Source organism: Rhamphochromis longiceps, linkage group LG7, assembly GCF_057381845.1.
Source record: "Rhamphochromis longiceps isolate RC_006_pf linkage group LG7, R_longiceps_female_GT1.1, whole genome shotgun sequence".
In the NCBI taxonomy this organism is placed as follows: domain Eukaryota; kingdom Metazoa; phylum Chordata; class Actinopteri; order Cichliformes; family Cichlidae; genus Rhamphochromis; species Rhamphochromis longiceps.
Window position 1 is genome coordinate 17,643,249 of NC_140563.1, and position 12,997 is coordinate 17,656,245.

Genomic DNA, 12,997 nt, shown 5'->3' on the forward strand with positions numbered 1-12,997 from the left:
GGTCAACAACTTACTTGAAATTTAAAATAAAAATATCCAGTGGAAATAAATGAATAAGTAACATTTATTTCAGCAATAACAAATCATATAAATTTCCCCGTTCATTCCCAGATAAGGACCAATCACATAATATATTAATATCCCAGCTTTAACCTGAGAACAACCAAACCAGTGCAAACAAATGCCACTGCACTACATTCAGTCACACCCTATTTGAAGCACTGGCACTGACTACACTTACAAATTGTGAATAAGTTCGAAAACTTTGGAAAAAATGGAGCATCTGATGTCTGATGCTGTTTTTTAAACTGCTGTGTTTTCCTATAGGATTTGGGCTGCTGACCTGTGTTCAAGCTGTGTGAGTTAATAATTACCTCTGATGTGGACAACATCGTTTCATGGTTGGCTTGTTGGTGCCGTGCACGGTTTGTTCTGTACAGAATAAAGAATAATAGTGGCGTAAACACGGAGAGAGATGACTTTCTCTCCCGCACAGTATCTGTGCCGTAAAGTTTTGCATCTGAGTGAGCAGAGGACTTCAAGGATCCACTGTAGTAAAAGGCACCGTAATTGGCGATGCCAGTGAGGCAGACACAGCGTCTCCTCTAATGGGTTTTGCTTTTCAACACAAAGCCTTGACGGCGTTCACTTTGCAACTTTCAAAGTGTTATATACTCTGCCTCTGTGGTGCTGTATCCTTGAACTTGTGAAAATCCCTTTGAGTATTTCACAGATAATGTGCATGGGGGAAATTAAGAGAATATTTTAATGAGATTCAAGACGTATGCAGACATGTCTGGAGGCAGTTTTAAATAAGAGGCAATGACAATTACAGTATTTTCCCCGTGTGGGGAGGCAAATGTTGGTGAGAATTCCCTGGCCCCCTTAAGATGATGACGGGGAGGATATTGGAGCGTTTCCCACTGGGGAATCACGCCTCAGTTTTCTGTCTTTTTCTAACACTATATAAGCAAATCAAAGAAACTCTTCGCATATAACTAAAGAGGGGATGCTGGCTAAGTTGGAAAATAGTGTACTGCGGTGAGGGACTTGCGCTTTTCAAGCTTAAAGGTGATTCTGTAGCTCTTTAAGCTTTTTACGATCATAATTGGAGGTTTTTCCCTCAGGTGATTTCACATATACGTTATAAACCCGTTTTCATCTTATGCCACAACCTAATTTTAGCTAATCTCAGTCAACCGGCTCCTGCATGGCAGACCACAAACTGTCTCTTTGCCAAAACCGGGATTATCCGCGTAAAAACTACGTCACTTACTCTTTGTGTGATTCCACGGCTGCAGATGGATACCATTGCTAAGCCTCGGATAATGCATGTGTGTAATGTGCAGTGATAGAAGAGAGCAGTCTGAGATAAAAGTGTGCCTTTTAACGTCACATGACCTCATCCGGCAAAGGTCTCAGTTGATCCCACGGGCTGCTGCTATATGGTTATGAGCGCAAACCTGCCTGCAGGAAAAACTGTCATGCTTCAGAACATGCAACTGTCTTTAAGCAATTAGTTTCCAGAACAGCTGGAATTCCCTGAAAGGTGAAAGCACTTATATTTGACTAATATGTGAATCAGACTTTAGTTTTTTTTTAAATTTATTTAAACGTAATCTTTTATTTTTTTCAGCCCGATTAATGGAAAAAAATGTACGTATTTCAGTGTTGAGCTTTTCTTGTACTTGGCGCCTTTTTAAAGCAAACAGCGAGAAAACAGTTAAATGAAAAAGCCACTCCCCGCTGTTAGATAATAATAAAAAGGATCATCGTTTGGCCTTTAAAATATACAGTCTGGCTTTTTTTATATTAAAAGAAAAACTTAAAAAAAGAAGCTTGTCCAGATGTTGTCCATCTGTGATTTTGAGGCTTCAGGGGGGGTAAAGCACTATTGTATGTATTTGTATGACAGTTTTCTGGAATGGTTCACTGCCTTTAGGCCACCATACATCAGCAGCGGCGCTGCAGTGCGCGCAATGGGCGTGCGCACGCCTCCGGGTGCTGATGCGCGCCCCCGCCTGTGTGTGTGTTTGTATGTCGGTGAACTGGTGGGAGAGAGAGAGGAGGGGACCGGTGGCTGAGAGAGGCATCGGAGGCAAGTGCAAGAGGTTCGGCGCTCTGAGCGGGGACTCCACGTGAATAACCGCAGCTCACGGCTTCGCTCTGTCGCGGGAGGCTGAAGACACCCGCGGTGTTTTGTGTTTCTCACCGCCCAGGGAGGAGGTAAGGTGAGCTAAATTAGACCATTCATAATAAGCACGTGTCGTGTGGCTTACAGTTCACTGACAGGAGTTTTGTGGCACGTTGGAAGGATGCCGATAGAAAAACTGCCCCTCTTTTAGCTCCTTCTCGGGGGGTGGGAGTGTGCAGGAGTGGTTTATTTTAAATAACACGCCGCGCTGTTCTGGGTGATATTTTACGTGTTAGGTGATCGTCGGAGAGAGCGAAAAGGTGTGGGACATATTCCGGTGAACGACTGTCAAATCAAAGGGTTGACACGTACCGTGACGCGTTAAAGATGCTGAGGGGAAAAACACAAAAAACAAATCATTGGCACTTATTTGCGAATATTGTCTTTGGACTTGATCTTTTTTGCTTCGATCATCACATATCACATGGTGTAGATACAGTGGATATTCCCACAGATAGATAGACAGCTCTACTGTACTTGACAGCTGCTTTTTATTGTCCTGTGTTGATGAAATCGCTGTCTGGATACACGCACAATCCCTCATAAGCTGATTTGCTTCCCACATGTTTGATTCCCCTCATATTTATGTCACAACTCTGTGTTGTTTTGACTGACCAGTCACTTTGCTGAGTCTAATTTCCCTTCATGGGACTGAATCTGATTATGATAGGGCCCCCCCTGAGATTTCACAGAATTCATCTCACACCATTTTTCCACCAGTCAAAACAATTCATTTGCTGGAAAAAAACCCAAACATATTTTCACACAATCCTGTCTTCCCACTCCACCTCCTCCTCCCCCGTCTGTCTGCCCCTTGGTCAAAGCTTCAGTAAAGGGGGAACTCACCATCATGCAACAACACCCCTCCTCCTCCTCCTCCTCATCCCCTCCTCTGCTCATCCCCAGACACTCTCACTCATACATACACCCAGACACACATGCCTTGACTGCACACTTTCGCTGCCTGCTCAGTTGGCCAAATTAATGCAATGCTAATGACCCCTGTGTTATTGTCTGAAGCTCTTGCCTTGCGCTTACTGCTCTGAAAAGCCTGACACACTTTCTAGTAATGTTTATTCACTCCAAGCAGACTATAGTTAATCTGGTTAAGACGATAACAATATCCCTCTATCCTTGCCTTATGTCTAGTTTACATTAATTTATAAAACTGGCGGCAAAAATGTACGTCCCAGACAGTTTGTGTGCTTTGTGGTAGTCTCTTGATCAGGTTGTAGTTTGAGCTCAGAGAGGCTTTAATCCACAGCTACTGGAGTGCTGCTAACATAACATTTCAGCCTCATTTGACAAATGTGGAGAAATCGGGACAAGATAGCGACCTACATTGTGCTGCCTTCTTTACTTTCAAACTCATCACAAATGACTCTAGACGGGGAGATTTGCATAACTAAGGGATTATCATGACACACGTTGGCCAGAGTTATTGTGAGAGCACCAGTCAGTCACACTGCACGCTGACCTAAAACCAGCGACGGGCAACTTTGCTCCGGGGGCTATGGGAAAAGCTTGGGTGTTGGAGGGAAAATGCCACCAATTTCTCTCTGTGGGCTGCAGAAAAACGCACGCTATTCTGTGAGAAGTGATCAACGCGCCTTCTCTAAGCAGCCGTCCGTGGACATTCACAGGCCAGAACAAAGTGCCTCATAGAAAGGAAGATTTGTTCTGTGTCACTTGTTGTAATGATGACATAATTTCTTTCAGGAACTGGTCTGAACCTGAGAGACTGCCATTTCATCAAGGGTACATTTGAGTCATGTCAGAGTAATGCTTGTTTAGGGAAGCAGCACATATTCCGAGATGAAACAATAACACGATTCCGGCAAAGTGAAGCTGAAGTCAGGGTGGGAGATGGCTAGTCTCAGTAGACGTTTAGTAAGAGGGACCTGTCAGTGTAAAGATCGCTTCTGGTTAATCACAAGTGTCTCTTTTTTCTAAGTCTTGACAATCATTTATGTGACATTTCATAGTTTCTATGTTCTGAATTAACTAAGTGCTAAAATCTGGAAATGGGAATATGAAGGCATTACAACAATTAAGGCCAACCTAGGCATTAGAACCAGGAGTAAATGATTCAGTAATCCATCAGTGAGTTGATATTTGATACAAATCTGGCATGCTTAGCAACTTTAGATCTTACAACGTTAGCAACAGTTTTCTGGGTGCAGTTTCTCAAATGAAATATTTTATGCTATATGATGGTGAACAGAAGATATTTTAGACCTCGGTCTGAGCGCTGAAAACATAAAGGAACAAGAAATCATCTCAAGTTTCTTTGACATTTGTTTAAAAAAAAAGAATTCACTGATTAATTGAGGAATACAATAATAAATTAATTGGCAATTCATCTATTTCAGTTTTTACCTAAAATCTGGTATCTGCACATGCTACACACACACACACACACACACACACACACACACACACACACACACACACATTATGTGTATATATATATATATATATATATATATATATATATATATCCAGATCTCAGCGAATATCTTGATATTGATTCCAGTTCCTGTAGAAATTATGACTGATGCGCTGAAACCAACCATAAATACCCCCTGCAATAATTTCTTTTTCATGCAAAAGTGCACATGCACTAATCAATAATTTACCATCATAAGTCACTCCAGCTGATTGACTGAATGATTGAGTGAGTTCTGGCAACACGTGTTCTCGTGTCCCGAGTGAAGAGGATCCAGCAGCCATTGTGAATAGAAACGCCGTGCTGCTCGGCTGTGATGAGGCTAAATTCCCTGGGGAATGATGGAGGCCCATGCCTACCCATTAGTGTCACTGCGGTCTGGGTGTTTCATCCCAGTGGAGCTATCACGCACAGCAGCGCAGCACACTGACATCATTTGGACCTCCTTGTCATAGGCATGTTTGTCTCATTTTGGGACTGATGAGTGCCTCATTATCACACCACAGAGGGAACGGTGCTCTGCCTGCTTCACAGCTGCCTGATCACTTTCACTGTTTGTAATTTGGACAAACGTATGCAGAAGCAAAGAAAGGCATTCATACATGTTCATTACATGTGCCCATGTTTTACTTTCCTTCTCTCTCCGTCTCTCTCTGTGAGTCGGGCCTGCTTGGTTGCAAGCTGGTGGGTACAATTAGAGTTTCACAGTCAGTTAAGCAGCAGCTCTAATGGGAATTGACACATTCCTGTAAATCCCTCCACACAGCTGCAACTGTTGGTGTTTACACCGTAGACTTGTATTTTATTATCGGGAGTAAATGGCAACAGATGACTAAGAAAAATGGGTAAACAAAGTAAGTAAAAAGTACAAAGTGAACCTCGATTAGATAGATGTCTTGGTTTCGGCTTCTCCTTTTACTTCTTGCTGTTATGGATATTGACAAGAATTTATTAACACCAGTGCCACTGCTAAGTTTTCCTATAGGTCAGATTTGTTTTTATTGATCCCCATGTTGTTTACTGATTGGATTTACATGTGAGGAAAAAAAGTAAGCTTGCACAGGTTTGTATCATCAATTCAAATACCTGGACCTGACTCTAATTACTGTACAAAAACAGACTTGGATGTGACTTTGGTGTGCAAAAGCTTTCACACATTTAACTCATAATGGATTGGTTCCGGGTTTTAACTGGAACCAGTAGTTGATTCCTTTCATTGCTTGTAACAGCACATTAAATAGCTGACACAAGGGTCTGATGATTTGATCGATTGGTGCACAGACAGAAAATTCATCATCAGCTGTTTGGACATGTTTCTAATAATTTTAATAAAAGTAAAATTATAAAAATGCTTTGATTCAAGCTTCGCACGTGTTAAGGTTTTCTCACACTAATATCTGAAACAGAGCAGTCTAAAGCCTGAGCTTTTGGCAAGTAGGGATTACTTGGCACATACTGGCCATCTGCCTTTGCAACAGTATATGACAGAAAACAATGAGCATCCTTTAAGCGTGTTTGTTTTTGAGTAAATTCAAGCTTTTCAAATGTGAGGAATTATTATTTAGTCATCTTTTGAAATAAACTAAATACCATTGGCTATGGTTTGGATAAAAAAAAGTGAGCTGTATGTTAATAATTATGTTGGATTAAGCTCTGGAAACAACAAAAAAGAGGCATTATTGTTACTTTAAGTGATGGAAAAGCTGTTAGTCATAGCCCCGACTCGGAAGCCCTGCTGATCAGAGATGCTGTGCTCAGTTGATTTACTGTTAAATTCGGCTATAGATTTTGGACAGCAGGTAGTTGGACAGATGTTGGATGGATGGAGGTCAGTGAAGACCTCCTTGGATGGCCCCCTGTGACCAAATCATTACGTTGGAGCTTCACACCATGACGGTCATCAAGCCCAGTCACTCAAGGTTGCCAAGGGAACCCTAATATTACTCATGTCAGGTTATCAACCCCCTTTAGTAAGTACAAAGCATTTAAGGATGTTCTTTTCCGTCCTAAGTAAGTGCCAGGGGGGTGACAGCAATAGACCCTTTTGAAATGGGACATTGAGATAATGGAACGTAATGTTGCAGGTTTTATGCTCTCTCTCTGTCCCCTTTAGACCTCCTTGTTAACTAGGTGATCTGAACCACTCAACCTCGAATTTAGAGATCCAATGGGAACAAATGGAAATTCAATTCGATGTTTGCTCCAGGAGTGCATTTTCTGAGATCTCATCAGATGCGCTGCTTCGTTGCTACTGGCTAGGGGAGGAGGAGGGAGGAAAAGGAAGAAGTGGGAGTGTTTTCAAGCTTTTGGGGTTCCAAGGGGGAGGGAGGAGGGGTGGATCATGTACCTCCATGGACGCTGAGAATGGGCAGGGGGGAACAAAGGGGGTCTGTTTTCTCTTTCTCTACTGGCAGGGAGGCTTTTATTGCCTCTTGCCTTGCAGTATGTGTGTGGGTGGGTGGGGGTGGTGATAATGCTGGGGAGGGGTGATGCAGGGGTTATCCTGAAGGAGATCCACAATAGAAACTGTGGTGTTGGAGCCTCTCTTTGAACAGCTGAAGAGGGCTGGAGAGGCAGTCCTTGCTGGAGCGACAGCCTCGGGCCTGTTGAAGCTCTGGCCAACTTTGGATGGGCAGCAGATGTTGGAGAGGTAGCTGGTGGCCGAGTGGCAGCACATAACAACAACCGGTGCTTCCCTTTCCTGTCCTGAAAACAACAGGAGGTGGGCATTGCTCCACTGGCAGGGTGCAGGCTGGCCAAAATTGCAGGGAATACAGGAACAGTGTGCACTTGAAAGCTTTTCTGCTCCATTCTCAAGCTTCCATCTTCTTCCTATTTGCATAGAGCTTAAGGAGAAAAAAAAAAACAAAACCGCGTTGCACATCCCACTCTTTGTTGGCACTGCGATGCAGCCCACTTGTGTAGACTAATAGCTCAGAAAATACATCACCACAGCTCTTTCTCTGCTTATAAAATTGGCCTGTACCGTGCCAAAAATCCAACGCAATCCCCAAGCCTCCACAGCCTTACTAGTCTCTTGTTGAACACCACATCCAACAAAACTTGCAGAAGTGGGGGTCTGCAGAGATAAGCGGAGCAAAGGCTTAGATTATCTTTGTTGCCCCAGCGCATGATGCAACAGCGAATCAACAGGAAAAGAAGGAGACACTTCGCTGTCAGCTCATGAATAAAGTTGACATGGAAACACAAAGTGGCTTTGCCATGGTTCAGGACTTGCTGACCTCGAGGTCTTATTTAGGCCAGGCGCTCTAATGCCCTTACCCTCTGCTCCACCCCTCTACCCCCTCCCACACCCTGGCTGAGGGTAAGATACCATGTTAGAAGCTCAGCAGCCACCACTGAAGGGCCCTTAATCCAAGTGGGATGACAGTTTGGCTCTGGATGCCATTTCTGCAGTGCTGAGACCAATGAGCTTTTCTTCCCCTCTTTTTCATCCCTTAAACCTCCCAAATACAACCACAGGAATCCTGGGAAAAAAAAGCAGTTCTCGGGGAGACAGAGGAATAGGATGGCAAACAAATCAAAGGGAGGATCTCTGATTCCTCCTTTGTAGAGCAGATAAATGTGCACATTCACAGAGATATCAAAAGCACACAGTGTTGACTTCAGCTGCTATTTTTTTTGTCCACATGTAGTGTAAAAAACATAATCTATAACCAGATAATCTTTGTCCAGGCTTCAGAATGATTAGGGAAGATTGAGGTCAGAAAACCATTAGACTCATCAAATTTAGTGATGCTGCCACATCAAATCCCTTTTCCTGCCTTTAAACCAATCGGCAGAGCGATCCGCGGACCACATGTTAACAGAGGTTCAAATGGGCCATCCATTATCTGAAACAATAACGAGCATCATGCATGTTTGCCATTACTGTTACTCACTCTGCATTGCAGCTGCAGCTGATTCTGCTTTTCCACACCGGTCACAGTCCCACTGTGATGTGCAATAATCTCTGGGAAGTTGACTTTGTTAAGTTTTTATAAAATTTAGTTTGGAAATTTGTCAGCTGATCCCTTGACACAATATGATCACATAAAAACGTCAAATATTTGTTTTATGCAGAACCTCAAATGTTAAAATGTGCCGAATGCAGTATGTATTTCTGCCCCTTTACTCTAAAAATGTTAACACCATCAATACAGAAAATCATCATTTAATCTTGGACTAGAATATGATGGTGAATAGCAGCACTTGTGTCCCCTGATGGACCCAAGTGCAGGAAGAAGGAGCCTGGAAATATTTCCTCTGCACTGAAAATTTTTAAATCAGTTTAAATTCAAATTAAATCTCAAGCTGCTATTACTCAGTATATTCAAGTAGATTCAAGCATTTTAAAATTCCTGTTATATCAAAAGCACAATTTTTTCAACTATGGGAAGCCTGTGAATTTGATTTATTAACTAAAACCCAAGGTCATCCTCTCTGGTGTTCGAGGGTATTATGCCAGAGCAATTTAGAATCAAACGTGAGCAATGGAATAGCAATCAGTATTATCTCTGTGTGTTCAGTCCTGTGCTGGATTCTCAGCGCTGTGCATCTTCAGGAACTGGAGGAATGTAATTGTCAGTAAGATCATTCCTTTCTGTGGGCTAGTTCGGCCCATCTGTGAGGAAGGGAGAATGGGCATGGCAACTTCCTTTATCAGGATCTCCGCTGTGGCTGGCTGGCCTGATAACCCAATCAAGTGTCTAGTGTGACTAAGAGCTGTCTGGGCGAACACTAGGCTTTTTTCAGTTCTCCATGTGGAAATATCAATGAGGCTTTGTCAATGTGCCATTGTTGACAGCCAGAGCCCTGTGGTGTTAAAAACCTAATGCAGACTCTCAAAGAAAGAAAAAGTCTCAATAATAATCTTTGTTTACTATTTTCTTTACATTTTCACACTATATTTGGACCTTGGCATTGAATGGCAGTCCTGGTGTTGGTGTTAGTCGGCATTGTGCCGGTACAAGCTGAAAAGATTCTGGTTTGAGGCAGACCTAATGTTCGGGTCTTCAAGGTTGGCTGGTTTTTGGGCCTCTCAGGGGCTCAAGGCACAATGACCACATCTCTCAATGAGTGGAGCCACAGTGGACATGTTACTCAAAGGGCTTACTGCATGACAGGGAGCACGCCTCCACAGATACAAGAGAAAAATAGCACACTTTCACTCTGAGGTGGATTTCATATAGCTCACAGTTCTGCTGTCAATATCTTGATTGTAGTTGACATTTAAGGGAATGCATAAGGCAAAGGGCATTCTTTAGATGTTCTCTGCTGCTTTCATGAAATGTGTTTGGTTTGGAATAATGGATTAAATTGTTAATGTACTCAGAGGGAGGTGAGGGTCGGATCATTCTGAAGTATTCCTAGATTTCTCTATACATTTATTTTTTACATAAGCTGTGCACATCTGAGGCTTTTACACAATCAGTCAAGCTGCTATCTGAGTTAAAATCTCAGTTTTCCCCGATTGAAGGATCATGATTAAAACTGTAGGTTTCCAAAGCCTGTGCCTGAGATCATGATATGCACAGTGCTTATGGAATTATTTAGACCTGTTTTATAATCCGTGATTGTAGGTATGGGGTTTAAAAATAAAAAGGAGCAGTCGTGCCCTGAGAGCAGATTATGCACGGATCTCCACCACTCTGGCTTGGTTTCTGCCTCTGTTTTTTTTTCTTTGTTTATTTCATTTCCTTTTTAAGTCTTTTCTATATGACTTTTCATAGATTTCGTTTCTCCATTTGGTAACCTTTACTTTTGTTTGTCAGTATTCACACATTAGATGAGACCATTAATGATATCCCAGAAATGTCTGGGTTAGGTTTGCGTGTATCTCAAGAGCTTACAAGTTTATACAATGATACCCAGTGGTACAGCCCAGTAGCGTTCATTATATGCTTGCAGATTTTATGAATTTAGATTTTCTTCTTCCACTGCTGCCTTTTAAAATCAGGCGTTGTTCGCTGATGTAGCGCTTAATCCGTCCACAATAGGGCAACTACATGGAGGTCAACTTGATTGGATTCTCCACAGTCATCTGCAGTGAAAAAAAATCTAATTAAGCTTCAGGCACCTAAGTCAAACTCCGTAGGATTACCCTGGCCCTGCACCCAAAACCTGGTCCTGGGAGATTGTGATAACTCTACTCCCATAATCTGAAGCCGGGGAAGCCTAGAGGGGGGTGTTGGCAATGAAATCCATACAAACCGAATCTACTCACCCACTCAACTGCGTGGATAGCTGAGTCACGTAAAAAATATATGGTGTAAATTAAGTTAAAATCAAAAATCGCAGTGCGAGATTTACCAAAGTCGAGTTTGTGTTAACATTCAAAGCCACAGCAGGACACAGTGCAAATAGCTACAGTGTGTTTCGAAGAGATAATGATAGAAAAAAAACTGATTTCATGCAGAGTTTCATCCGTATCGTTCACAATCCCCTGAGCTTTGAAGTCAAATTGGAAGTGTGTCTGTATGGGTGGAAACGACAGACAGATTAGAGAACAGAAAACATGCTTTGAAAGAGCTTTTAACCCCCCACCCCCACCCCCTACCCCCTCCTACTCAAATCTGTCTTTTTCAGAGACAAATAAAACCCACCAAAGTATCTTCTCTTTTGTCCCAACTTTAAGATGTGGGTTGGATGTAGATTTTCCACTGAGCAAAAAGTCCATGTTTGTTGTGGTCACCACAGTGCTCGAAACAGCTTTTTTGTTCGGAAGATAACTCACAACGGGAGACCGCTATTGACCAGTTGTTCCCCTAAAGGAAATGGGCATGAAGGGGGAAAGAGTGGAGGACAGTGAGGGGGTCAAGATGGGGTAAAAGACACGGATGTGCAAGTGACCAGGACATGGTCTCCATCTCACCAGGATGCAGCTAAAATATGGCTCTCTTCTTTTGATCCTGGAGACAGTGCACCTGCTGGAGGTCTAAGGATTTGTCCTTTTCCCGTCTATCATCAAGGTATCACTTTATGTATGCGAGTACAGCTCTTGGTATTCCACTATCATTACATTTTCCTTCTTGTACTCATAGCCACAAAATTAAAAGGCTGCAAGAGCTTGTGATCTCTTCCCGCCTTCTCGCGGGAGTTGATTGTGATTGGGGGTTTTTTCTCCCCTCAGTCTCGCATCAAAATGCAGCCAGACTGAAAGCTAAAAATGCTCTTTTGGCCCCAAAACAAAAGCCTCTGAATTAGTTTCACTCAGCCTGTTTATCTGAGCTGTGATTCAGCTGAAATGGGACTTTGGATATGAATTTTGAGTGGAAGCAAAGCGCTGGCAGAAGTGGCAGAGCCTTGTCCTTGACAGCCTTGTTGAATTAATTCCTTCCAAATGGCTGGTTTAAAGAATGAAAAGAAGAGTGTTGAATACAAGCTAATACTGATCTGATGCTATCTACGGCACAGGTTCAATTTTTAACCGTAGTGTCTTTGTGAAACCATCCATTTTTACCCACGTGACTCATATTGTGTGCGGAGTTAAAGGATAATGGAATAGGTGGCCACCCAGGACAGCTTGTCATAGCACTTCAGTTTGATTGACATGCCACTTCTTTTTTCACACCAGACATGGTAAAATTGTATAAAAGTGACTCTTTAGCATAACATTGGACAATTGCGTGCTTAACCTCCTTCATTCTCCTCTGGGGCTCGATTAATTCAAACCGGAGCAACTTCAACATATCTGTGTTGTAATGCTAAAATTAGCAGGATCTGAGGCATGTGCTTGATATGGTAATAGGGGAGGTGAATTTGTTGCTGTGGGCTACGTGGATGTGTACGTCATTGTATATAAATATCTTGTGATATATTACATTTTCTTTAAAAAATCAGGTGAGAAGCTGGAGTTTGAAGTTTCACTCCTGACCTCGGGAATAACAGCATCCATTCAATGTTTTTTCCAGCTTTCATCGACATCCTCGCTCCCTTCACATGCAGGTTATTTAGTTTTTATGAAACAGTTATTACCCTATACATTGGGTAGAATATTCTAATAGGAAATAATGAAAAAAAAATTAACTGCTGTGGTGGTTAGCCCTGTTACCTCACATCAAGAAGGCCAAATCCACCATCTGTCCAGGGCCTTTCTAGGTGGAGCAGAAGTTTTCTTTGAGTATTCTGGTTTCCTCCCGCGGTCCAAAAACATGCAGTTAGTGAGGTTAAGATTATTGGTTATTGCGCGCAATGCGATTGCGTATCTGTTTCTGTGTTAGCTGCGTGACATGTTTTCAGCCACATCCTTCCAGAGTACACCTTGCCTCTCATTTGATGGTAGCCGGGATAAACTACAGCACCCATCGCAACTCTGAATTAGATAAACAACATATTTCTGGGTGTCAGAGATT

At 42.5% G+C, this 12,997-nt stretch overlaps 1 protein-coding gene across 4 annotated transcripts in view; it reads left to right on the forward strand.

Moving 5' to 3' along the window:
• Positions 1-2,056: 2,056 nt before the first annotated feature.
• Positions 2,057-12,997, forward strand: part of LOC146665148 (neuronal cell adhesion molecule-like) — a 79,384-nt gene continuing 68,443 nt past the window's right edge. For 2 of the 4 annotated variants that reach the window (XM_085412649.1, XM_085412646.1), the window contains exon 1: positions 2,057-2,231. The gene's annotated coding sequence lies outside the window, so the exon portion shown is untranslated. The remainder of the gene's footprint in view (positions 2,232-12,997) is intronic. The other 2 variants (XM_085412650.1, XM_085412647.1) reach the window with 1 other exon arrangement.